Below are 25,063 nucleotides of genomic sequence, written 5' to 3'. Positions count from 1 at the left end.
ACTCTGAATGGGTGTATGGTGAACGGCCAAACAGGCAAATGTTCAGCCTGAACTCATGCTTGGGCCGAATCATTCACCCATTCCTAGTGGTCAGCAGCAGTAAATGATTCAATGGAGGGTCTGTGCTGCATCTCATGCATGTTTTCCCAAGTATCAGCCTGAGACTGCAGAGCTGGGGATAAGTCTTACTCTTTCCTTTGCCTAGATTTGGCTGGGCTTCGGGCGGTAGGGGTAGAGGTGGGAGAAAACGCACCCATATACTGAGAGCTCTCCTTGTTGTGTCGGATCCTGATGTGAGAACCAGGATGCAAGCAGGCCGCTCCTCCTGGCATGCAGCTGGTGCCATCTTGACTGTCCCACTGGCCATTCACAGGATCGAAATCAGTGAGCTGCTGGGGAGGCTTACAGCGCTTTGATATGCTGCCTGGATGGGAGAAGAGCTTTGGCAGTAAGGTAAGAAACCGAATACGCTCCTTAGCTGTCGCTACAATTGCTGCTGACTTTGGAAGGCAGACAGGAGATCTTGACTATGCTGCCATCTTCCTTGCCAGCCAGACATCCCTCCCCTCCCCCCCATTTTGTGTATTTTTTAAATGTGTCACTTAAAAAAAATTAAGAAACAAAACAAATCAAAAGAGAATTAAAAAGTTTAAATATTAATATAAAAGAAAATAAAAAAAATAATAGCTATGAGCAAAAGGGGAGGAGGTTAATTTTATAAAAAGTTAATTAGGAACACAGTTATAATTTTGAAACCTTTTTTAATAATTTGCAAGGTTGCTTTACCTGACATCACATGCACATCAATGATCACCTCTTTAAAGCGGTAGTATCCCCTGAGAAAAAAAACCCCTGCAGGACAATGGCATAAGGTGCTAGTATGCATCGCATACTAGCACATTATGAAATACTTACCTTAGAACAAAGCCCCCACACGGTTGCCCAGACACCGCTGAGGGAGCTGTCATGTTCCCTCAGCGTCTCTTCCGGGTTCGGCGGCTCTGGAGCTGTGAGTGGCCAGAGCCGCAATGGCGTCACTCCCGCGCATACGTGAGGGAGTTCACTTTTCGCCGGACCTTCAGAGCGCATGCGCCGCTGGTGTCAGCGGCTGCATGCAGGGTGCATATCTCCTAAACCGTGCAGGTTTAGCAGATAATAATTTTACCTACAGGTAAGCCTTATTATAGGCTTACCTGTAGGTAAAAGTAAAAAGCGGAGTATACTACCACTTTAATCTGCTATGAAAAAAACAGTAATAACAATGGAGCACAATAAAGCTGCTACATTGCAATTCTTAATAATACTGCAGACACTATTCTGCTAGTGTCAGCTTACACAGAAGCAGATCTAACCACTCCAGTAGGCAGTAATTGCAACCAGAAGCAGAGGGGTAGAAAGAGAAGGGGCGTACCACAAACCCTAAATATTTTGTTTACGTTTTTTAGGGCTTGTGTGGTATGCTCAATATATACAAATGGTTAGAAAATAAAGTATATTTAATAAAAACAGTAGTACAAGCAGGGCTGGGTTTGGACAAATTGTATCCTGGGCCCCGATAACCTGAAATTCTTTCCTGAAAGAGCCTGAAACACAGGTCTAAAGTGTACATGCTTAGTTGTGGATAAGATGTGATTTTAAAGTGTGCAGTTAAATTGTGCTAAACCTTTCAGGCTACCAATGGTATAGTATAATAAATATATATTACCTAACTATGAATAGAAAGAATATGTCTTGTGTAAAGGTACGTTGGGGTCATCATACAGCAGCATGTGTCCCACTGCATTCAGAATAACCCAATATTGTACAGTATACCTGTCCTTAACATGTGGTTTGGTCTTTTATGCAACTTGTTGAAAGGGTCAGCTATGGGACCCTGGCACCCCAATACACGCAGGGTTTAATTTTCTTAAACTAGAAAGTGCAAAATTTGGTGCGCTGTTCATGGTAGCCAATCAGCTTCTAACTTCAGCTTGTTTAATTAAGCTTTGACAAAAAAAAGAACACTAAGGCCCCTTTCACACAGGCGGACCGTTCAGATCCGCCTGTCTGTTTTTTTGGCGGATCTGAACGGTCCCCCCATGCATCCCTATGGGGCATCGGATGTCAGCGGAGACATGTCCGCTGACATCCGATCTGATCCGATCCGTCAAATCTGGACGGATGGAAACCCTATTTTCCATCCGTCCAGCGGATCGGATCGGATGAGAATGGACCGATGGTCCATTCACATCCGATTTCCCATACAGAGATGCATGGGGAACTGACAGCTGTGTCTCTGCATTGAAAGCTGAATGGTTTCAATGCAGAGCTGCACTAGATTTTGCACTCTCCAGGTTTAGTAAGTCAACCCCACAGTATACTTACCATATATTCCAAACACTCTCCGAAGACCACATTATGCACCCCATTACATTCAGCACTCTGCAGTATGCACCTCATTATGCCCAGCACACTGCACCAAGCACCCCAAACAAGTGCAGCAACATTCACCACAATACACTCAACATTTTAACTTCCAGACCACAGCAGGCACTCTGTTGTACTTAAAACACTTCACCATGTGCCCTGTTACACTGTAGCCACCATGCATTGAAATAAACAAAGCATATACGCTCTTGCAGATCGGCAACATGGCAGCCTCAGCCATCCAGAGGTGTACAGCTACAGCCATAGGGATGGAGGAGGCATAGGACATGCATGCAAAATAGGAAGTATGCGGAACCAGATCATTGCTGTCATGGCAGAGCTGCAATGTGGGGATCTCCTGAGTGGAACTAAAGGTAAATGTTCTAGTATCTGACTTACATTAAGAGTATAAGGGTAAGCAGAAAAAGAACTTCACTAAAAGTTAGAAAATCTGTAATAAGCCATCCTTCCCTGATTTTAAAAACATATTCAATTCTGTTGGTGATGGCAATTATTATTGCTGATTATAAACTTACTTACATAACAATACAAAGCAATACCAATATAAAGCATAACAGAAAACAAATTGCATTCAGGTCCTGCTTGTTAAATCTAATTTGAAATAGGGAATGATACAACGAGAATACAAAATTCTAAGGGCAGTCATACATATCTCAAGATATAAAAATCATTTGTGCACTTTTTTTTTTTTTTAGCAAAGATTGGAGTTTATAGCTGGTATACATTGGCTTAATTGTACTAAGTGGAGCAGTGCTTGATTGTTTTAGTCTGTTCAGGCTTTCCTGAGCTGAGTTTGATTCTTCCTACTTGCCTCTGACAGAAGTTTCCAGAGTATAGGGCAGGGAGATTAAAATGATTAGCATAAATATTTATCCTGCCCCAGCCAATCCTTAGAAGGTGACTAGGGAGGTGATAAATGTTAAGGAAGCCTTGCCAGAGTATTCTTTTCTCTCTATGGAGGGTTCCAGCCAGGTCTCTTGGGGCTGCTACCCCTGTATCTACCTGTGGATTCTGGGTGGCGGACAGCTTCTGGGACGCTGTGGGCAAAAACCTTGCTGGGGAATATTAGTTGTGCAAATGCCTGAAGGGAACTAAGTGCAAGAGGTTGCTGTAGGGTCCTAGATATGCTGACAATTCCCTGCTACCTTTAGATAAGCTGTTATTTAAAGCTTAGGGAGAAGTTTGAGTCCTAAACCCGGCTCTTGTTGAAGTTCCTCAGCAATAAATACTAAAAAGACATCCCCTAGACTGAGCATGACTTTTTGGTGTGCATGGAACTGAACTTGTGTGACTGGCACCTTTTGTGCTATTGTGGGAGACCTGGTTCATGGGACTGAACTTGTGTGACTGGCAGCCTCTGTGCTATTGTGGGAGACCTGGGTACAATACTGATGGCACCTCTGGAGGTAAGCTACATTGGGTTCAGTTAAAGTACTTGGGGTGCCTATATAGCCAAATTATACTTAAAACTTGTTCTAACCAGGGTATGTGTGTTTCGCAATTGATTTTCCTTGTATCTCTAGTAAACATAACCCCCTCCCCTTGATATATAGTATTTATCATGCCAAGATAAGGCTAATATAGCATACTATAACGGAGTAACTGTCAGGAATTGAGTGGCATATGTAGTTTATCTAGCTTTTCCCATGAGGGTTGACACATTGTTAGGATTAACACATTAGATGAACTGAATACCTGAATTGTTAAAGTTGAATGATTTATAACTGTGCATAGTGGATATTTAGCAAAAAATAAAATGTGTATTAACCAGTACAATGCATCTGTTATGTATTGTGTGGTGTAGATTTTGAAGCTACTATTTTTAGCTAGCAAAAAATGTATTTAAAAAAAATAAGGACTGGGAAAACATCATTAGTAATTCTTTATCTGTGTTTATTTAAAGATATACTCCAGGTTTTTTTTTTTTTTAAAGTACCCTAACTTTAAATAGAGTAAGTAAAGATTCTGTCAGTTTTTTTTTCCATCTGTATCCCATTGGGGAGATTTCAGAGATTTCACTTTTCTTCTTTCCTAAAGCCACAACAGGAAGTGAGGGAAAATCCTTGGATGTCACCAGGGTCATCAGAACAAGTTTCCCCATTGGAGGATTTCCACTCTATTTCTGTTTTGAAGACTAGGGATAGGCCGAACGACCCCCTGTTCGGTTAACACCAGAATGTTCGAACATAGTGAAAGTTCGGAAATTAAAAACGAACCCGATTGAAGTCTATAGGACCCGAACTGGAAAAAATCAAAAGTGTCCAATTTGAAGGCTTATATGCAAGTAATTGGGCATGCAATGGATATGGGGGTCCGGGTACTGCCCTGGAGGACATGTGTCAGTGAAAAAAAAAATAATTTTTAAATAAGCAGTGATTTACTCATGCTAAAGGTCAAAGCACCAAAATGAGAAATAGCAATAAAAATGAAAAATTCCTTTCAATAAAGTGCATGGGGGGGGGGACTGGAACATCTGTACTGTGTATAGAAGATGCTGCAGAAATAATTGCATTTATAAAGCCAGAAAAATGAAATTTTGCCTGCAAGCTTTCTTTATTTTGTAAACAATAGCTTAGGGAGCCAGGCTGTATGATGAGGCCACAAAGTAGTGCACTTGGAACAAGATTAGAGATTTTTTAGATAAATTCTGGTGTCTCTTCCGTATACTTTGGATAGAAGTAACAGGGGCGGAAATTGGTCTTTGGGTGTCGAATGGTGCCTTCACACCGTAACTCTATGGAGGTACTCTTGATTAAAGAAATATACTGCGTTAAACGGCACTTAATGCACAGACATATACTGCGCTAAAAAGTGCACTAACACACTGAGCTAAAATGTAGTAAACATGCCCCAACAAAATAAACTGCCACTAAAGTAAAAATGAATGGTCATGTGGCTACACTTACATTGACTAAACTATCATTAGATTGACATGAAACTGATATTCTACACTGAAAATAGAATCAGAATAACACACTATAGCACACTAAGTGACACTTTTTGGGGACCAGTGACACTAATACAGTGATCAGTGCTACAAAAATGCACTGTCACTGTGCTAATGACACTGGCAGAGAAGGGGTTTACATCAGGGGTAATCAAAGGATAAATGTATTTCCTGTGAGTGCTTGCTAACTGTGTGGGAGTTGCTTTGTATGGGGGAAGACAGAGATCTGTGTTCCTGCTTAGCAGAAACACAGGATCTCTATCTTCCCCTCTGGCAGAATGGTGATCTGCCTTGTTTACATAGGCAGACCACCATTCTGCCTCTCTCGAGAACGTTCAATGGGTGGCAGCGAACATCAGGTCCACTGGACCTGCTGATTGGCTCCCACTGTGTCCACCCACAATGGGAGTGGGTTGCCAGCAGCACACGTGTGCGCCCCAGACCTAGTGTGCAAAATGACCTACAGGTACGTCATTTCGCACAGGAAGGCCGACCTGCCACAGTATGCGTGAGCCGGTCCAGAACTGGTTAATAGAAAAGGGAGAGGCATGCTTGCTTATATTGTTTATAAAATTTGTATATAAAAAAGATTTCAATATATTTTGGAAAGAAAACTGATTGTTGTGTCCATATTCACTTATTTCCTTTTAATATTAACCTATGCATGGCGTGCCTGCTCTTCTCTGGTCAAACTTAGCTCTGCACATGAGTGGCAGTAGCTGGGGTATGTGACATTTTTGGAAGCTGCTAAACGCCACAAGGAGTCTTCAATTCCCACCCTCAGGGCCCAGGTTGTAGCGCTAAATAGCAGTCACATGTCTGCTTTGGAATATTTCTAAAAAGGTTTTTACATTTTTTATTATTATTATTATTATTATTATTATTATTATATTGCATAATGTTTACTGTTTTTTCCAATGGAAATATACACTTTCATTTACTTAATATTTAAATCCCAGAGGAACCATTTTTACATCTTCAGACTGGTGCATGGCTCTGGCCATATAAACTAATCTGAATTGTTTGCTGGAGCTATGCTGTCAAAAGTGAATGCATTCATGAATTGGCTTGAATTTGCAAGTCTTCGTTCTAAAAATTTAATTTATAAGTCTTAGGGCTCATTCACACTAGCTCTGCTCTCTTAAGAGTGGTTCCCATTTGGATCACTTTTTAAAGAATATTAAAGGTGGTAGAGAGACATTGTATTGCCTCCTCACCACATGCTTTAACACCTTGTAATCCAGCACTAACACACCACAACCATGTGTATTGCACCTGGTTGTAGACTGTTGCAGAATGGCCTCACGCACTTGATTGGGTTGCGTCTGGTGGGTGGTAGTGCCCGCCAAAAGCGACAGGGGGTATCATTTTTTTAAGTGTAGTTCCATCCAAAAAAATATTTTTTTTACATTTTTTGGATAGAATAGCGAAGGATTAACACCTCTGTAACATTTGCTGTGTGTGTCCCTGTTCAGAAGATTTCACCTTACTTTCTGTCCCTATGACAATTGGCTTTTAACATTTTTGGGTTGTTGTGGAAAAAAGGATTGGTGAATTTCCCTTACTAGGGGTAGATTTCCTCTCACTTCCTGTTGTCTCCATTTGTAATTATGAGTCCTATGTTTTTAACTCGGGGGCAGCCTGTAGTGTAAAGACTAGCAGTGTAGAGAACCAATAATTGCTGAAATGTGAGCATTTTTTATGATGACCTCACAACCTAAATATATTTTAGTTATTTCATTGGATTTCTGAGTGAAAGTTAAATACAAATATTTACCAAGTTACTCAACTGAAGAGAAGATATTGTAGCATGGTTATTCAAATAGCATAGTAAAGCCAGTCAATAGGCTACAGCTTAACACATTTGTAATACTTAAATAGAAACTCTTTTACCCACCCGAATATTTTTATTTCTGTCATGCCTTATATCCAGGAAGATGTAAGCAGGTCCCCTAGTGGTTGCTAGCACACGGTAAGGAATCCTGGTATGTTATTGTGAGTCATGAAAAGATAGGGGTTTGCAATTCTCGTACCCGTAGGGAAGACTCCACCATCTTGTCCTCATGTGAGCACTGCAGTCCCAAGACTTTACACCAAACTCTTAAACCTTTCTGAGTCAGGCATCCCAAATTCCCATCTCTCTCCCCAATAAATGAACATCCAGTCAGAACTTGCCTTTCACATGCTTTACTGAACAGTCAATTCTTTATAACACTGTACAGCTTGTGGTAAACCATTGATCGAATATGAAAACACTTCTTGCATAGAAGGGTTGCATGGCAGCATTCTGTGTTACTCCACATAGCCTCTTTCACTCTAATATCCCAAAAGGATAATCACTAATAAGGACCCGCAGAGGGGTGATAAACATGGTTCTCCTACCACCACTCAATAGATGACTCCATGGCTCCTCTTTCCATACGCCTCACACTCCTAACTCCTCTTCCCCCTTTTGTAGCTTTCCCCCGGGCTGAACAAACAGCTATTTGCCTAGATTTGCACTTAAAAGCTGAACTTCATGCACATATGATAGTTTCCTTTGTGGTCAAGTAAGGTATGAATAATCAAAAATCATTAAACTGGTTTTACATAAACCCAGTATAAGTACCTTAAAGTGTAACTGCAGTCCTTCTGTCTCTGTCCAATCTGCTTATGGCTATGGTACTTCCAAAGAGTCAATTTCATCTGGATGAGAATGAGTCAATGCAAAGCACAGACCCTATGCTAAATAAATCCAAGGGCTCAGGACTTGCAGCTAACAGTGTACTTTAGGTTTTTAGTGTTTTACTCTATATGTGAATGTAATGTTTTCTCTCAATATGTTCAACTGAATTTCTGTGTTCACTATTGTATAGACTGTGATCAAGGCAGTTACAAAGCTCACACCCAGACACTTCAAGCAGTTCACACCAAGATCATTTCAACCATATATATATATATATATATAGCATTCTTTGCCATGGTCTGGAGTCAGGCTCAGAGGCCCGTAGCTATAGCAGTGGAGCAGCAACCACCGACAAGTGGGACAGGTATACAAGTAGGTCATCCTGACTGATGGCACAGGTTCACCTGAGGTGCAGGGTCTAAGTACTATCCAGTATTTACCAGAGCTCCTGAAAGTGGGTTTTTCTGTGTGCAATTACCAGGTCACAGCCCTCAGGATTGCCCCGCCAGGAGGTGAGAAAGCCGGCATACAGTAGCAGATATAGCAGGTATGAATCAAGCAGAAGCGTAGTCAGGAAACAAGCCAAAAGTCGGTAACGATTGGTTGCAGGTTGGGATTAAGCAGAAGTGTACTCGAGGAACAAGCCAAAGGTCAGTAACGAAAAGTAGCAAAGATATGGATAGCAGCAGGAGAGACAAAACCGTGATATTAGCTGGAGGGAGCGCAATAATCTGGCAAACAGGAAGTGCTGAGACATGGCTTAAATTAGGAAGTTCATGGGAGTTCAAGGTTTAAGACAAACAAGATTCTAGGCAGGAACATTCAAGGAGTTTTCCAGGAGACTGTCCAGCATTCCTGGTGGCTCAGCAAGCAGAGTCATTGTAAGACACAGCAAAAGCCCCAGGTTCAAGTCTGGCCCTGACATTAACCAGTTCTGGATCAGAAGGATTTACCCCCTTAATGATCAGGCAATTTTTTTGCGATTTGGCACTGCGTTACTTAAATAGAAATTGCGCGGTCGTGCAATGCTTTACCCAAATACAATTGATGTCCTTTTTGTCCTTTCTTTTGGTGGTATTTGATCAGAACTGCGACTTTTATTTTTTGCGCTATAACCAAAAAAAGAGTGGTAAAAAAAATAGCAATAAACGTATTTTGTTTGGTTTGCGCAAAAGTTATCACATCTACAAACTACTGGAAAGATTTATGTCATTTTTATTTATTTATTTATTTTTTTACTAGTAATGGCAGCAATCTTTATTTCTAGATGGACTGCGACAACGGGGCAGACAGATCCGACCCCTAACTGACATTTTTTACACTTTTGGGGGGACCAGTGACATTATTACAGTAATCAGTGCTAAAAATATGCACTGGTACTGTAATAATGACATTGGCAGGGAAAGGATTAACGCAGTGAGTGATCAATGGGTTAAATGTAAGCCTAGGGGAGTGTTTCTAGCTGTGGGGGGAGGGGCTTTTGAAATGATCACAGAGACCTGTGATCCTATATAGAAGGGCACTCTGTAATCATTCCAGAGAGAAGAACGGTCAGCTGTGTTTACAATAGCTAACCCTCCTTCTCTCTAAGCGGGGAGCGATCGCGGGTGGCCGGCGGGAATTGGAGCCGCCGTGTGCTTGCCCCCTAGCAGCAGGCGCGTGACCGACATAGGGCTACGTCGGTTCACGCAGGAGGGGCTGCCTGCCGCAGTAAAATTGCGGCGGGGGTCCTTAAGTGCTTAATATACTTTCTCTCAAATTGAAAAACAAGTTCACAGCTAGGATACATATACATTAAAGTATATATTTAGGGCAAGTGGCCCTGTTTTAGGATTGTACCTTTGCTATAGGTAGTGGCAGTATAGGGCCACTTTTCACTGGGTCAACCCTCCGAAGGTCACTGATTCCATGCCTCTTGTGTCTCTTTATAGCAGCTGGGTACAGTGAGTGTTGATATATTTGTGGGTTCAATCTCCTGTCCAAAGAAAGGAAAGAAACTGAAAAAATGAGTGTGTCAGTAGGGTAGAGACAGCCTGTAAATGTCCATTTTGGGCAGCTGCACCTGTATTTTTGGAGTTTTGTCAGTAAATTTCACTTCGGAGGGTTGACCCAGTGAAAAGTGGCCCTATACTGCCACTACCTATAGCAAAGGTACAATCCTAAAACAGGGCCACTTGCCCTAAATATATACTTGAATGTATATGTAGCCTAGCTGTGAACTTGTTTTTCAATTTGAGAGAAAGTATATTAAGCACTTAAGGACCCCCGCCGCAATTTTACTGCGGCAGGCAGCCCCTCCTGCGTGAACCGACGTAGCCCTACGTCGGTCACGCGCCTGCTGCTAGGGGGCAAGCACACGGCGGCTCCAATTCCCGCCGGCCACCCGCGATCGCTCCCCGCTTAGAGAGAAGGAGGGTTAGCTATTGTAAACACAGCTGACCGTTCTTCTCTCTGGAATGATTACAGAGTGCCCTTCTATATAGGATCACAGGTCTCTGTGATCATTTCAAAAGCCCCTCCCCCCACAGCTAGAAACACTCCCCTAGGCTTACATTTAACCCATTGATCACTCACTGTGGTAATGAGAAAAGGAAGAGGGACATAACGTGGCACATTGCTCACTTGCAGATGAACCAATGCCAATGGACTGTGAGTTTGTGAAAGAAAAATATGAACTGTTATTCGTGCCTGTTGCATGCATTGCAGTACTGGAAAATTTGAAATATTTATGCAAAATTTGTTGTACAATTGTAGTTTTGCTGGATCTAAGTAACATTGTTAAACACTGAATTGGTGGCTACAGAGGTCTTTCACCATAAAAAGTGACAGTAATTTGTGTATGTGGGGACACAGGATAGTGTTCTGTGGTAATGTTGTCATTTGAGACCTCCCCAGGTAACCTGTATCATCAAGCGGGCATTATTTTACACCTGCCATATGATTTAATTGTGAAGAAAGATTTTCAAAATTCAGAGAACTGTGGTATTGCCCAGACTACCAATTTCTTCCTTAGAGCATGAAAGTGATTCCAGTGAGTTCTCTGATGTTTGTAAGAATGATTCTAAGTTTTCTTTGTCTGTGTTAGCAGGTAAAGCAATGGGCTTCTGGGGGGATTGTAAAAACTAGTTAATCCAGACAAGAAGGTTGCCCTCCTAGACTTCATCAATCAAGGGAATTTATGCACCGAATGCCTCAAAAGGGGAAGGAACCCATTGAGCAACTGGTGGTGCTCAAACTTTACTGGGCTTGTATTAGAACTGGCCCATGGACACATTCTAAGAAAACATATGGGGAGCAGAGAAAACCTGAAAGAGGATAGTACAGGATTCTATTGGCCTGGGGTTTGCTAAGAAGGTAGAAATTTACTGTTCTTCCTATCCGGTGTGTCAGATATCTGTACCAAGGCAACATTTCCATAGCCCCTTGGTAACCCTCCCCATCACTGACGCCTCTATCAAGAGGCTCACAATGGATTTGGTCAGCTCTTTGTTAAAGTCAATAAGGGGCATCAACATTTATATCAGGGAAAATAGAATATGCCACTTCTTTGAAGCAGTGAACTTTGTGTAGACAGTGTTTATTTTGGCATTACATTTCAATTTCATTTTAGACCTAGTATTTTGTCTAAAATGCCAATTTAGTTTTAGTCCAATTTTTGTCAGCTGCAATTGTTTTAGTTTTAATTGTATTTAGTCGACTAAAATCTGCAGTACATTTTAGTCAACTAAAATGGCCTGCATTTTAGTTGACTAAAATATCCAGTATTTTTACATAAAAATGAGCGGAGACTGATTCCCCAACTATCATGTGTCCATGAAAAAAGAACAAACGGGATTTTCAGGGTACCTTAGGTATGTGAGTGTACACAAGGAATATATAAAAAATATACATTATAATTAAACAAATCTCAATTAAAATGATTAACACATAGAATCTCTATCCAGCAATTAATTCCAATACATGTACATAAAGATGTAGCCACTCAGGCAATTGATCTATTTACACATGATAGAGAAATATACATATATATAAATACACATTTAAAAATTCTAACAGCATACAGCCTTCCATGATGGATACACAGTGCCAAACATGTTTCGCAGACCACAATCTGCTTCTTCAGCAGGATAGTAGTTATAGTCACTCTAGAGGATATAACAATATAAAATGAGTATATAAAGGGAGGTACAAACATACATATAAAGTATGCTGGATCAGCAAGTCAACAAAAGACAAAAATATGTAAATGATCTAATAAGGTGTATTCTAATTCTAGATATAGGGAGAGTTCTAAGGTAAGGAAGAAGGCACTGCTCACCAAAAAGGGGGTTTATCAGACGTCCACTGTGGCAAACATATCACTTTGGTGGGTCAAGCCCCATTGTGTTAGTGGCCAAACCGGAGTTGTGAATAGACAATGATTTTCCTATAGTGAACAAGATTACTAAATTTGACACCTATCCCATCCCATGCTTTGCATTGAGAATTTACTTGGTCGTCTGGGAACTGCCCATTATATAATGACGTTGGATCCAACTGAAGGGTATTGTCAGATTCCCCTCCCCAATCAGCCAATAGAGCATTCCAGCATCAAAATACGCCCTTTAGGATACAGAATGTTCCTGCAATGTCCAGGCAATGGATAAGATGGAAAAGATAAGTTGGCCCCTTCAAAAGTATGCTGCTACTTACCTGGATGACTTGATAATCCATAGTACAGCTGGGGCCTCTCGTTTGCTAAAGGTGCAAGTCGTATTAAACACAAATTTGGGTTTATGGCCAATCCCAAAAAGTGGATTATTGCACTCGAGGAGACAAACATCTGGGGCATATTAAAATAGGGTGATCAGACGTCACCCTAAAAATCTGAATTACACACCCCCACTCTGCCGCTCCTACTAGCTTAGGGGGGGTGCAGCAAGCAACCTTTTATTCTTTAAAACAGGCTTTTTGTGGTCAGCCAGTGTTGTACTCTCCTGACTTCTCTAGGGACTTTGTAGTACAGACCAATGCATAGGATGTTGGATTGGGAGCTGTGTTGTTTTGGAATGGGGAAGAACGCTTGATTGTTTACCTCAGCAAGAAACTGAAGTTCCATGAGTTAAATTATGCCCAAATTGAAAAGGAGTGCTTAGCTATGAAGTGGGTTCTAGATTCCCTCATATACTATCTGTTTGGTAGACACTTTAATCTGATAACTGATTACGCTCCAAGTGAATGGCCCAAAACAAAACGACTAGTAGGAGGATTATTAGGTTGTTTTCCTGGTCCTTCAAAATGTCAGAATTACAGCAAAGCATTGCTCTGGTGTTAGGATGGGGAATGTGCATGCCTTGTCCTGGGTTGCCTGGCAAATGGTGTTTAAACCCCAAAGTTGAAACCAGAAAGGATGGGACGAGATGGAATATGTGACAGCAGGCTAATAAAAAGTATGTATGTCCCAGATTCAGGCAGTTTGCCTTTTTCTTTTTTTTCTTTTTTTTTTTGACTAGGTGGGGGAGCTTGGGTTTTTTGGGCTGGCTGATTGGACAATGAGCCAGACTAAAGCAAGTCGGGTTGCCTAGGGATCTATTTAAAGTCCCAGCCTGCTCAGGGATTTTCCTCTGCACCAGAACTAGATTCTGTCAGACTGGGGAGTGCTTAACTACCTGTGTGGTGAAAGACAACTTATTCCTACCTGCCGCAGTATGCAACCTATTTAGTCTTGAAGATGCATACTATTTTCACTTTCCTGAAGTCCTGAAAAGACTTTGTCTAAAATCTTTATTAATTCTTAGTCATCAGCAATCTGTTTATTAACATTTCACAGGCACAGGTCTTCTAACTGTTAATGTTAATCTACTTTCCATTTTATTATGCTCCTTTTTGTTGTGTACTTTTGGTATACTTTTTTTCTGTGCAGTCGCTGTATGTAGAGAAAAAAAAAAAAAAACAAAAAAGACAGTGGAGCTTTAAAAAATATTAATTCACTAGTATACTGTCATATTTTTGTCCACTTGTCAGTCTTTATTATTAAAACAAAAAAAGTATAAAAAAAATATATATTTTTCCTTAAAAAACAATGTAACATTGAGATAAGCAAATTTGTCTGAGAGTTATTGTCATGTCAATCGATGCATGCTGGCCATGCTGAATTTGGTCTGGACATCTGCACTTAAATAATCTTCGCTCATAAAAAATCTAAAATAAACTAAATTTAATTCTGCTTCTTAAAATGTTACTAAACCCAGGACCCTGCATTCACTATATCTGGTCTCCCACAGTACACAGAAAACGGTATTGCAATTATTTTAGTAAATATATACTGCTAAATACCTTTTCTTATCAGCAGTATATAGCAGTCTTGTGACTTCTTTGAGTGTCTGGTTACGGCTTGTAGGAGGAGTTTTCATTCTCTTCTGACTGTCCTGTGAGGCTGCAGGACCCCTGACCCTTTGTCTGGATAGTGCTGATTGGCCCTGTGCCGCTCACATGCACCCTCCCAAGAAAAAAAAACTCTCTAGCAATACACACCAAACTGAGCATGTGCAGAGTCACTCCAAAGGCTTTGTCTTATTAGGAGATGAATTGGGGACAGTGGGAGAAGGAGAACCCTTAAGTTCCACAGTGAGTATAACAAGCATGCTTTACTGCATATACAGACTTATTTTATTGTTGTGGGTTTTGTAACACTTCAAGCTGGCCGTACCTGGAGCTAATTTTTTTTACCTGTCACTGTCTATTGCTGTCACAAGGGATGTTTACGTTGCTTGTGATAGCAATAAAAGTGATCACATTTTTAAAGAAAAAAAAAAAAAAACCTGTGCTAAAATGAAAAAAATAAATAGTAAAAAAAATTTTTTTTAACCACCCCTGTCACCGTGAGCTCGCGCACGAAAGAAAATGTATATGGAAGTCGCGCCCGCAAATTAAATCGCTGTTCAAATCACACATGTGAGGTATTGCCACAATTGCCTGAGCGCGAGCAATAATTAAAAAAAAAAAATAGCTACTCTGTAACTCTAAACTGACCATAGTTTGTTGCCATTCCGTGGGTGTGTGCAATTTTAAACCGTAACATGTTGGGTATCTCTTTACTCGACGTGACACCATCTTTCACAATATACAAAAAAATGGGCAAACTTTAGTTTAGTTTTTTTAAATGCAGTGAAATGTAATTTTTCCCAAAAAATGGTGTTTGAAAGACCGCTGCACAAATACCACGTGACAAAAAAATATTGCAACAACCGCCATTTTATTCTCCAGAGTCTTTGCAAAAAAAAAAATATATATATATAATGTTTGGGGGTACCAAGTAATTTTCTAACAAAAAATACTGATTTTAACTTATACTTGTAACCAACATGTGTAAACAACATGTGTCAGAAATGGGCATGGTGCTTAAGTGGTTAAAAAAAATCTAAGTGTGTATGAAAATCTTAAGTTCTCTTAGTTAAATTGACTAGGGTGAGTGGGCCATGTTAGGTTATCATCCACCATATTCTCCCCATAGACATGGGAGGTATGTCAGTTGTTTTTAGCAACATTTGAAAGAAAATATGGAGCAATTTAGAAAGACATACTAATAGCACTGTGCATTGTTGTTAATAACAAATAGGCCTTAAAACGACTTGTTTTTAATATAACTTTATAAAACAGATCAATTTAGTTTGAATGTTTTAATGTAATGTTGTGTTCAAATCGCAAGGTACTAAGTACTTTTTGAGAGGATGCTGAGATTAATATCAAAGGGGGATCAAAGCAACATATACTTTTCAAAATTCTATGACCCATGCTACCCGTTACTAACCAACAGATGCTGTGAATTATTATTATGTGGTTGAATATTAGCCCTTAGTGGTACTGGTAACAAATATACAAGACCTGCGGAAAAAATCTCTATAACCACTCTTGTACTTAAAAATACCACGGAGCCGTCTTCTCATCAGAAAACTATTCTAAAGGTCATTATGCCATCATCAGCCATAATCAAGCTTCAAAAGTCATTATTATAATTTAAATAACAAGCTTGATTAGGGGAGAATGTTTTATGGATGATTTGCTGATTGCTACATAAATCATGTAAATATTTGTAAAAAGTACAATGTGAATGGTTATGAATGTCAGGACCAGATCATCTGGAATCAGCAGATGGGTAAGGAAGGGTAAGGCATTGTCAAAACATGGTCATCATTTCTGCTTGAAATCCCTGTAAAAAAAACAAGGTCATGGTAATCTTCTCACATGTTCTACTTGTGTTTGACTTTCTTTTAGCTATTTGTTATTCTTCACTTTACTTCTGGCCCCCGACCATGAAGTTCCTATATATAGAGTATGATATAAAAAATATACTGCAAAGAAATTGAGCCAGTGCGGGGCTTTACTTTCTTTGATTCTAAAATAGACCAAAGATAAAACTCCAGGTTTAAAATTCAATATCAAATATTACTTGGGAAATCCTGCAATGGCTTGCACAGAGCAGATTTTAAAATAAAATAAATGTCAATTATCTTTGCCTGATCTTTGCCTGATACAGTTAACTCAGGTCAGACAACAATTGTAAGTCTGAACAAATTTCCAACCTCTATAGTCATCCGCTGGTTAACACTTCTTAGAGGAAAGACATATTGTTGGTTTGGACCTCTATTGTTCCCTCTCTAAAGTGTATGAATATCCATTATTGTATATTTTTGGATAAATTAGGGAAGGACTAAAACACCTGTCAAGAATTTATTGTCTTATTTGTCTTAGTGACCACTGTCATAGATCAAGATGTGAGGTGTTAATAGGGACATCAGTGGCAGCGTCAACTGTAAAAGAATAGAATTCCTCCACTTTGTAGAGGGTTTCTCTCACTTCTTGCTGTGTCTCCTGTTCAGGAAGTGAAGGGAAATCTCCTCAAGGACACAGATGGCAAAATATAAACTGACAGGGGTTTTAACCCTCCTCTACTCTATTCAAAATTTTAAAAAAAAGCTTGGCTAGAAAAGGTTTGGTTAATTGTTCATGACTTAAATATATAATGTTTATGGCTTATATATATATATATATTTCGTTATTAAATACCTGCAATTTAATCCTAATGCATATTGTGCCAGTCTCTCCAGTCATTTATGCTTGTGGGCATGACTGAGGAGCTTCAGATGACACATCAACAAGAAGACAATTTCTACATTCCCTGAGCTATCAGTCATATAGAACGGCTACAGCTCACTGAACATGTGGGATGCCAGACTTACTCCTAGGAAAAATACATTGCATTGGTGTTTCACATAACCAGTTAGAACCCTGCACAAGTAGAGCCAAAGGCTTTTCCACAAAAACAAGAATTCAGCAGTATCATGTACAGTATTTGCCCCTACAGGGCACCCATAACGTTGAAGCAGACCTGTGAGATAAGCAAATATTGTCTAAATATTGTATTATAAGTAGAGTTGAGCGGACACCTGGATGTCCGTGTTCGGTGGGTCCGGCCGAACTTAAAGAAAAAGTCCGGGTCCGTGACCCGGACTTTTTCCGAACTTGACCCGGACACCAAACCCCATTGAAGTCAAAGGGGACCCGAACTTTCAGGCACTAAAATGGCTCTAAAAAACCAATGGAAAGGGCTAGAGTGCTGCAAATGGCAGCAACATGTAGTTAAGAGCATGGCAAGTGCTCTGCAAACAAATGTGGATAGGGAAATAACTTAAAACAACAAAAAAAACTGAAAAATAAAAAATTTTCTTCATCTGTGAAGGATGAGGCCCATATGGAGTAGGAGGGAGGTTGAGGTGGCGGTGGATGTGGCCGTGTAGGTGGAAGCGGTGGTGGAGGGGGACGAGGTAGCCAACACTGCTTTTTTTTAGTCATTTTAAATTAGGGTACACCCCAAAAATATAACAATGGCTGGGTAAGGCCGGTATCCATCTCTATTCTGCACAAGGTACGGACAAGTCCTGTGGGATCCATGCCTGGTTCATTTTAATGAATGTGAGCTTGTCCACAATGGCTCTGGACAGGCGGCTTCGCTTGTCTGTGATAACGCCCCCAGCCATGCTAAATACACGTTCAGATAATACACTGGCTGCAGGGCACGCCAGCACCTCCAAGGCGTAAAGGGCAAGCTCAGGCCATGTGCCCAATTTGGAGACCCAGAAGTTGAAGGGGGCAGACCCGTCATTCACTACATGTAGGCGTGTGCACACATACTGCTCCACCATGTTGGTGAAATGCTGCCTTCTGCTAAGACGTTCCATATGAGCTGCTGGTGCTACTGTTTGTTGTGGCGTGCTGACAAAGCTTTTCCACATTTCGGCCATGCTAACCCTGCCTTCTGAGGTGCTGGCGTTGCCCTGGTTGCGTTGGCGACCTCTTCCTCCTCCTCCTCTGCCTTGGCCTTGTGCTTCCACTGTGGCTCCGCTGTCAGGTGGGAATGCCAGCAGCATCGCGTCTACCAGCGTGCGCTTGTACTCGCACATCTTGCGATCACGCTCCAGTGAGTGAATTAAGGACGGTACGTTGTCCTTGTAACGGGGATCCAGCAGCGTGGCCACTCAGTAATCAGCACAAGTTAGAATGTGCCAGGCTGCCCAGAGGCAACGAAAGGCTGTCCTCTGTGGGAGGTGAATCGTCTGTGTCCTCTGTATCCCCCCAGCCACGCACCAGTGATGGCCATGAGCTGGCCTGGGTGCCACCCTGCTGTGAACATGGTTCCATCTCCTCCTCCTCATCCTCCTCATCCTCCTCATCCTCCAGAACTGTGCCCCTGCTGGACAATTGTGTACATGGCGTTTGTGGGTGCAGGAACCCACCCTCAGAGCCACTTGTGAATGACTGCCCTGAAAGCCTTGGAAATTATCCCTCTTCCTCCTCCTCCTCCTGTGCCACATCCTCTTCCATCATCGCCCAAATCGTTTTTTGAAGGAGGCATAGAAGTGGGATAGTTAAGCTGACAACGGCGTCATCGGCACTGGCCATGTTGGTGGAGTTCTCAAAACAGTGCAACAAGGCATACAGGTCTCGCATGGAGGCCCAGTTATTGGTGGTGAAGTGGTGCTGTTCCGCAGAGCGACTCACGCGTGCGTGCTGCAGATGAAACTCCACTATGGCCTGCTGCTGCTCACACAGTCTTTCTAGAATGTGCAAGGTGGAGTTCCACCTTGTGGGCACGTCACATATGAGGCGGTGAGCGGGAAGGCCGAAGTTACGCTGCAGCGCTGACAGGCGAGCAGCAGCAGGGTGAGAACGCCGAAAGTGCGCACAGACGGCTCACACTTTCTGCAGCAGCTCTGACATATCGGGGTAATTTTTAAGGAACCTCTGCACCACCAAATTCAGCACATGCGCCAGGCAAAGGATGTGCGTCAAACCGGCTAGGCCCAGAGCTGCTGTTTCATGCTCCTCCACAACTCCTGCGCGGTGTGTGGTTTTTCCCCCAAACAGGCAAGTTTTAAAACTGCCTGCTGTCGTTTACCCCTGGCTGTGCTGAAGTTGGTGGTGAAGGTGTTCTGCTGACCGGATGAGGAGGCGGTAGAGGATGAGGAAGCAGAGTAGGAGGAGTTAGGAACAGGAGGCAAACTGAAGCGCCCTGCAATCCTCGGTGGTGGAAGGACATGCGCCATATTGCTATCTGCCTCAGGCCCAGCCGCCACTGCATTTACCCAGTGTGCCATTAGGGAGATATAACGCTCCTGACCGTGTTTACTGGTCAACGTATCGGTAGTTAGGTGGACCTTGCCACAGATGGCATTGCGCAGTGCACACCTGATTTTTTCCCCCACTTGGTTGTGCAGGGAAGGGATGGCTTGCCTGGAAAAGTAGTGGCGGCTGGGCACGATGTACTGTGAGACAGCCACCGACATAAGGCTTTTAAAACTGTGCGTCTGACGGAATGACAGCATTTCAAAGGCCAAGAATTTTGAAATGCTGGCATTCAGGGCCAGGGATCGCGGGTGGGTAGGGGGGTACTTCCTCTTCCTCTGAAGTGTTTGGGAGATGGAAAGCTGAACGCTTCCACGGGACATTGTGGAGATGGTTGGTGACCCAGGTGGTGGTGTTGCTGACAGATCGTCTGTTTGCGGGGTGGCAGGTGCCGGTATGACTACAGAGGTGGCTGGAGCGGCCGAGACTGCAGCAGAAGAGGAAGCAGGAGGAGCCAGAGACCTTTCTTGGTTTTGAAGGTGTCTACTCCACTGCAGCTCGTGCTTTGCACTAAGATGCCTGATCATGCAGGTTGTGCTCAAGTTGAGAAGGTTTATGCCTCGCTTCAGGCTCTGATTGCACAGCGTGCAAATCACTCATGTCCTGTCATCAGCACATTTTCTGAAGAACTTCCACGCTAGAGAACTCCTTTGACCTGGCTTTGGTGCGCTCGGTCCCTTGCTGTGTTGGGCAGTAGCAGACGTAGTGTCTAGGGCACGGCTGCTCCGCTTCTGCACCCTGCTCCCTCTTCTGCTGTGCTGGTGGCTCTGTGCGACCACTGCCTCTTCCTCCAAACTACTCAGGTCACCTGCATGACCTTCACTCCATGTGGGGTCGAGGATCTCATCGTCCTCCACATCATCTTCCACCCAGTCTTCACCCCTGCCCTCCTTGTCGGTCTCCATAATTCTGAGTGCTGCAGCAGTTGGCACCTGCGTTTTGTCATCATCGGAGACGTGCTGCGATGGTCCTTCCATGTACTCATCTTGAGAAATAAGTGGTTGGGCATCGCTGCACTCAATCTCTTCCACTTCTGGGGCAGGGCTAGGTGGATGGCCCTGGGAAACCCTGCTGACAGAGTCATCAAAAAGAAGAAGATACTGCTGCATGACTTGGGGCTCAGACTGCTTGCCTGATTTGCAAGGGGGTGAGGTGAAAGACGGTTGGACATTGGCTGCAGGAGCCAACTCTGACCTTTCTGCAGTAGACTGGGTGGGAGACAATGTGAAGGAACTGGAGGCACTGTCAGCAACCCAATCTACTATCGCCTGTACTTGTTCTTGCCTCAACACTTGTAGAGGCGCATGATGCCCTACCAAATACTGCTGCAGGTTCTGTCGCCTACTCACACTTGAGGAAGGTGTTTCGCTTGTGCGTGTAGCTGGCACAGATCGACCATGTCCTCTCCTTGCAACAGGAGCTCTACCAGCAGCACCACGGCCCCTAATTGACGTTCTCCTCATATTTCTGTCATTTATGATCTTGCCCTAGAAAGGTGTTTATTGAATAGCGGAACAAAACAACAACAGTATCCCACGGGTGTATCTCACAGTCAAATATGCAAACTATGCCGCAATTTAATTTTTTTTACCCCAAAAGGGTGTATATTGAATAGCGGATAAGAAAAACAGTATACAAATACAACGGGTGTATCTCACAGTCAAATATGCAAAGTATGCCGCAATTTAATTTTTTTCACCCCAAAAGGGTGTATATTGAATAGCGGAATAGAAAAACTTAAATAAAACGGTGTATCTCACACGTACAACCACAGACTAGGCCCCGATTACAATTTTTTGTACCCTTAAGGGAGGATGAGGATGAGGAAGAGGAGTAGGAGGACTTCGGAACAGGAGGCAAACTGAAGCGCCCTGCAATCCTGGGCGGTGGAAGGAGATGCGCCAAACAAATTTAAAAGGTGTATTTCACACGTACCGATACAGACTATGCCGCAATTTAATTTTTTTTACCCCCAAAAGGGTGTATATTGAATAGCGGAATAGAAAAAAGTATATAAAAAGGTGTATCTCACACGTACAAACACAGACAATGCCGCAATTTAATTTTTTTCATCCCAAAAGGGCGTATATTGAATTGCGGAATAGAAAAAAAGTATATAAAATTGGTGATTTTTCAATAGCACATGTGAACACAGCAGTGTCTTATGTTTTATGTCACGGTCAGCAGCAGGCTATGAAGGGGAAAAAAAAAAAAAAAAATTCCCCTTTAAATTTGTAATTTTTAAATAGCAGATTAGAACAGCACTGTGTAGTAAAATATAGCTGAACGCTGCACACAACAGACTGATAAAAATATTTTGTTTTCTCCCTCCTCCTCCTCAGTGGGCTCAAGTGAGGGCAAAAAGATTGTTCACTGCACCACCCCCCACACAGCAAAATCGATGTAGATCGCTAACGGACGATTGTTCTGTCCTGTGTCTCATAGAAACATAGAAACATAGAATGTGTCGGCAGATAAGAACCATTTGGCCCATCTAGTCTGCCCAATATATCTGAATCCTATGAATAGTCCCTGGCCCTATCTTATATGAAGGATAGCCTTATGCCTATCCCATGCATGCTTAAACTCCTTCACTGTATTTGCAGCTACCACTTCTGCAGGAAGGTTATTCCATGCATCCACTACTCTCTCAGTAAAGTAATACTTCCTCGTATTACTTTTAAACCTTTGCCCCTCTAATTTAAAACTGTGTCCTCTTGTGGTAGTTTTTCTTCTTTTAAATTTGCTCTCCTCCTTTACCGAGTTGATTCCCTTTATGTATTTAAAAGTTTCTATCATATCCCCTCTGTCTCTTCTTTCTTCCAAGCTATACATGTTAAGGTCCTTTAACCTTTCCTGGTACGTTTTTTCCTGCAATCCATGTACTAGTTTAGTAGCTCTTCTCTGAACTCTCTCTAGAGTATCCATATCCTTCTGGAGATATGGCCTCCAGTACTGCGCACAATACTCCAAGTGAGGTCTCACCAGTGTTCTGTACAGCGGCATAAGCACTTCTCTCTTTCTACTGCTTATACCTCTCCCTATACATCCAAGCATTCTGCTGGCATTTCGTGCTGCTCTATTACATTGACTTACCACCTTTAAGTCTTCTGAAATAATTACTCCTAAATCCCTTTCCTCAGATACTGAGGTCAGGACTGTGTCAAATATTCTATATTCTGCCCTTGGGCTTTTACGCTCCAGGTGCATTATCTTGCACTTATCCACATTAAATTTCAGTTGCCAGAGTTCTGACCATTCTTCTAGTTTTCCTAAATCCTTTTCCATTTGGCGTTTCCCTCCAGGAACATCAACCCTGTTACATATCTTTGTGTCATCAGCAAAAAGACAAACCTTACCATCGAGGCCTTTTGCAATATCACTTATGAAGATATTAAACAAAATTGGTCCCAGTACAGATCCCTGAGGTACCCCACTGGTAACATGACCTTGTTCTGAATGTTCTCCATTGACTACAACCCTCTGTTGTCTGTCACTCAGCCACTGCCTAATCCACTCAACAATATGGGAGTCCATGCTCAATGACTGCAGTTTATTGATAAGTCTTCTATGTGGGACAGTGTCAAAAGCCTTACTAAAATCTAGATATGCAATGTCTACTGCACCTCCACCGTCTATTATTTTAGTCACCCAGTCAAAAAAATCTATAAGATTTGTTTGACATGATCTCCCTGAAGTAAACCCATGTTGTTTTTCATCTTGCAATCCATGGGATTTAAGATGTTCCACAATCCTTTCCTTTAATAGGTTTTCCATTAATTTGCCTACTATTGATGTCAGACTCACTGGTCTATAGTTGCTCGATTCCTCCCTACTACCTTTCTTGTGAATGGGTAGGACATTTGCCAATTTCCAATCTTCCGGGACGACTCCTGTTACTAAAGATTGGTTAAATAAATCTGTTAATGGTTTTGCCAGCTCATCACTAAGCTCTTTTAATAATTTTGGGTGTATCTCATCAGGACCCTGTGACATATTTGTCTTCACTTTAGACAGCAATCTTAGAACGTCTTCCTCTGTAAAGACACGTGCATCAAACAATTCATTAGTCATCCTTTCAAGTGGAGGTACTTCTCCTTCTTTTTCTTCTGTAAAAACTGAACAGAAGTATTCATTAAGGCAGTCGGCTAGCCCTTTATTCTCTTCTACATACCTTCCGTCCTTTGTTTTTAATTTAGTTATTCCTTGTTTTAATTTCCTTTTTTCATTTATATATCTGAAGAATGTCTTATCTCCTAATCTCTCCCTGCCTACTCTCTCCAGCCTGTCTCTAAAATGCTTTTCTATCTTTCCCTGCCTACACTCTGACCTGTCCCTACATTCTTTTCAGCCACAATGTTTTTTTTTCCTGTCTCTGTCCCTAATCAGCAGCAGCTAGCACCGTTGTGTGTGCTCTCTCCCTACACTAGAACAGACTGACGCGCACCACGCTGTGTCTCTAGCTTATAAAGACCTGGGTCACATGCTTCAGCTGGCCAATCACAGCCATGCCATTAGTAGGCATGGCTGTGATGGCTTCTATGGCACACCAGTTAAACGCTTGTTGATTGGCTGTTGAATCCGCGCCATTAAAACCACGCCATTACATACAAAACAGGAAAAAAAAACTACCGAACACGGATTTTAAACCCGAATATACAGTAAAGTTTTCGGGTCCGTGTCCGGGTAACAAAAATCCAATTATCCGGTACGGACCCGAATAATACAGTCTGTGTTCGCTCAACCCTAATTATAAGGTATTCTTATTTGAAATGTTTTGTACATTGTGCATTTCTTCCAAGTGTATACAGCAATCCAAAATGTTCCTTCATGCAGACTGGGAACTGTTGCTCTCCACATTTTGATGGTGTCTGGTCTTGTATCTGTCCCACCTGCAGTTTACAATCTGTAGAGGGCCTGCTAGGTCTCTTCCACAGTTCTGCTTTCTGCACAGACTATGTTTAGCACAGGGATGCTTTCACTGTTGCTTTTTTATGATATTATTTGTGTTTGCAAAGGTGTTTGGTGAAAACAAATTGGATTTACAGTATATAATCTATGGTTATTGATGAATTATTTTAATAAAAATGCTTGTGCACAAAGTTTAGCTTTAATGAAGGATACCTACATGTACGTAAGGGTTTAATAGTGTTTTAATAATGGACTACACATTTCAGACAAAATAAATCTTAGAATGCATTGTATGTATACATTTTTTCTAGCCAGCAAACACATCTGAAACAAAGCACACACAGGCATATGCACACCTTTTAAACAACGCTATCTGCATGACATTATGACGGAATAACTCAAGCATGTGCATACTACAATCTGGTGGAATTTTAAAAAGTGTAACTTCAAAC

Source organism: Pelophylax lessonae (genome assembly GCF_965119305.1).
Source record: "Pelophylax lessonae genome assembly, chromosome: 1".
In the NCBI taxonomy this organism is placed as follows: Eukaryota; Metazoa; Chordata; class Amphibia; order Anura; family Ranidae; genus Pelophylax; species Pelophylax lessonae.
Note: the sequence above shows the minus strand (reverse complement) of the source record.